Here is a 2,226-nt window from a genome sequence, read left to right as displayed (position 1 = left end):
CACAAGCCGGCTACTGAAAATGTTACAAACAGCAGAGTGCAAAGTTGGAACTTCTATAAGTTTACCTGAATGGTGCTCAGGAGGTTTCCAGCAGGCAGAATCTCAGGTGGGACAGCATGGTCTCAGGATCCCTGGGGTCACAAAAAGAACAAGGGGTACCCTCGTTCTGAGTATGGCAGAGTTCCAGGCATTGGAGCAGGAAAGCTGGTTGCAACAGCTTTCTCCTTGGTGTTGCCATAAACCAGGAACCCCTGCATGGTAAGGGGAAAGTTCTCTGAGCAGGGGCCCAGCAAAAAGCAGAACTGCAGTGAAGCCCCCTTCCCTACCCTGAGAGGAGCAGCCCCGGTACACTCCACAAGAGTCTGTTTACAGTTTGGAGACTCATGAGCGGCTCTCGTGCTTGAGGTAAAAATGCTCAGGCACAGACTGGATGAACACAGAGTTCAGTCCGAAACTAGAGAGACAAGAGTGATTGACTGCTTTTCTGTGAGGGCTCACTGAAGAGTGGGGGGTTCAAAATAAGCTCCTGGGAAAGAGATCGGAGCGCGGCCATTTTAAGACCCGTGGCAAGAGCGGTGCAATTCCTCCCAGGCAAGACCCCTGAGAATCAGTGAAACAGGCCCCTCCCCTAGAAGACCAGCGGGAACTTCTGGCAAATACCAAGTTTACCAATCATACAAAACTGTAAAACTCCAGCTTTGGGGGAAAAGAAGTATACAGCATTCGGGGTTTTTTCTTATTTTTCTTTAATCCTTTTTAATATTTTATTATCCTTTGCAGCTATTTTACTTTATCAATTATTTTTTAATTTTCATTTTTTCACTTGCCGTTTATATATTTTTCATTTTTGGCTTCCGTTCATTGTATTCAAATATATTTTATTTTCCCTTTCTGACCAATTTCAGGATCTAGTTTTTTTTCTAACAAGCACACCAAAATACACCAGGGTCTAGTTTATTGTTCTGTTCTGATCAACTTCTTGTCTGATTTTATTTCCATTTTATTCCCTTTTTTCCCTTTTCTGCTTGGTTTCTGTTCTCTTCTGATTGTGCAATGTATATTTTTCTGGTATAGTTATTCTTTTGTCCTTCAGTTTTATAATTTTACACTTTTCAATTATTTTCTTGTCTTTTTTTTGGGGGGGGGGGTTAAAGAAGGGAATGTATTAATAAGCACAGGAAGAGAAACTGCCATTGGGCACCCCCAGAGGAGGCAGTCCAGGCCATGCCCCCACTCTGGCAGAAGGGAGTCTGAAAGTCCCAGGAGCTCTCAGGGAATGTCACTGCTAAAACATATATATCTACCATTCATAGAAGGGCAGGAACAGGGCTGGAATAGGATCAGAGGATCTGGCAGGGCATCCTGGCCTGGGATGCCCAGCAGTTGCTGCCCATCTGCAACCCAATGACAATCTTGCCCTCTTGCAGCTGGTTGTCTGAGAAGTTCCAAGGTTCTCCTTGGACTTCTTAGGAAAGCAGTTGGGATCCCCAGAGAAAAGCCCGTTATCCTGGGCTACCACCAGTCCACCCAGGTTCATCAGCATCCACTGCATATAGGCTATGTTCTTTTCTTCCCAGATGTTTGCAGTCTGAAAGATGTCAATGGTGTTGATGCCACAGTGCTTGGCTGCCTGCAGGAACTGAGATAATCTGCTCCAGCACCTTGAAGGCTCTAGTGGAGGCCTGGATATTTTTCCCTGGGGCCTGTTCCTTGGGGTACAGCCTGTTGATGAGCTCACACAGAACCATGCCATCCTTAAGCCTGTTCTGAAGTTCTCCCACCCAGGCTAGAGCCAGCCCACATCCTTGTGGCACTGGATGGTGATTCACTGGATCAGGATCTGCTCCAGGTCTGCCTCCTACTGTTTCTCAATCTTCTGTTCTACCTCCCAGCTCAGGCTGTAAGCAGGTCCCCTACTGGCCATTCCAAAGGGTAGTGGTGAAGTGGTGGCTGTAAGTAAGTGGTTTTGGTGGTAAGTGCAGCACAATCCTGGCGGGGGCTGCCAATGGAGTCCAATTATTTTCTTGTCTTTTCAATTATTTTTGTCTTTTTAAATTTTCATTTTTACACTTACAGTTTATAAATATATATATATATATATATATTTCATTTTTGGCTTCATTTCATTGTATTCAAGTACATTTGTGTGTGTGTGTCCCAAATATAGTCAAGTATAGGCAAGATCCCAAAATAGGCATACACACACATATATATATCTATGTATAT

The 2,226-nt window shown here is 44.5% G+C and overlaps 1 pseudogene; it reads right to left on the bottom strand.

Moving 5' to 3' along the window:
* Positions 1-1,340: 1,340 nt before the first annotated feature.
* LOC131830171 (transgelin-2-like) lies at positions 1,341-1,924 on the bottom strand (annotated as a pseudogene).
* Positions 1,925-2,226: the final 302 nt, after the last annotated feature.

Source organism: Mustela lutreola, chromosome 4 (genome assembly GCF_030435805.1).
Source record: "Mustela lutreola isolate mMusLut2 chromosome 4, mMusLut2.pri, whole genome shotgun sequence".
NCBI lineage: Eukaryota > Metazoa > Chordata > Mammalia > Carnivora > Mustelidae > Mustela > Mustela lutreola.
This window is presented reverse-complemented; position numbering and strand designations above follow the sequence as displayed.